Source organism: Arachis ipaensis, chromosome B10 (assembly GCF_000816755.2).
Source record: "Arachis ipaensis cultivar K30076 chromosome B10, Araip1.1, whole genome shotgun sequence".
Classification (NCBI taxonomy): Eukaryota; Viridiplantae; Streptophyta; class Magnoliopsida; order Fabales; family Fabaceae; genus Arachis; species Arachis ipaensis.
Window position 1 is genome coordinate 13,344,846 of NC_029794.2, and position 1,150 is coordinate 13,345,995.

The following is a 1,150-nucleotide window of genomic DNA, read 5'->3' on the forward strand; positions in this document are numbered from 1 at the left end:
GACATCCTAGGAATTGGTATGAAATCTCACGGTCCGAGTTCTTAGGTGAGAGTACGAATTGGTGATCAATGAACTCGGACCCTCCGTGTGGCAAGGAAACATAAAAATCTGATGGTCCGAGTTCGGTCTGAGAAAAATTTTTTTTTGGTTCAACTAAACCTAGTCGTAGGGTTCGAGTTCCTCAAAGGTTGTGATATAAAAGGGTGAAGTGAACTGGTAGGTGGGACAGAATGTGGGTCTTCCTTCTTCTTCAACGGCTGCGTCTTCCTTCTTCTTCAAAACTCTCTCTTTTTTTCAGTTTTGATTTTGATAATGTAGTATCTAAGAGCAAGCTTATGTTTCTTTTATGGTGAGTGAGAAAAATGAGTGACCGAGTTCAGCTAAAATTATTTTATTTTGGTCAGATTTTGTTAGAAACGGCTGAAGGAGTAAAATTTATTTGTGAGAGCCCAGTAGATATTGTTATTCCTTTTGTTATCTCATTTGAGGAGCTCAAAGGAGTAATCCGTGAAAAAATTGGTTCTGAGAGGGCAAGAAATATATCATGTATTCTATACAGATATCCCATACAGGTGTTTGGTGGATTCGTACAGTATCAATCCAAATATGTGACGGACGATGCAAGCATGCAGGAGATGTTTTCAATGTATATTGAAAACCGGTCTCAGATCTCGTTCATTGAGTTGTATGTTGAGTTTGAACAATCTGAGGCTGACCGGAATATTCTACAGGAAGATTATAATAGTGACAGTGAAGAAGAGTTCGAAAGCAACTATGAATTTGCTGTTCCGGATGGTGATGAAGATCAAGGTGAGAGAACCATGTGCCCAGATGTGACAGAAGTGGCAAATGCACTTGCAAACGAAGTGCCGTTTGAGGAGCCATCATTCATGCGAGTTTTAGACTTGGAAGCCATGCATGTTCCTGAATTTCCGGAATATATGACTGCAGGTACGTAATCGTGGTATAAGTGTTTTTGTAGTTACACATTGATTGAGGAATTTATTTTTTTTCTTTTATATGCTTCATGTGCTTATTAGGAAATAATATTTATGTTGTATAAGATATGGTTGTAGCAAATTGCATGAGTTTGTATCAATTATCGGCACAGCTTCAAGCTATTGTACGGTTCAAATGGCATGAACCGGAC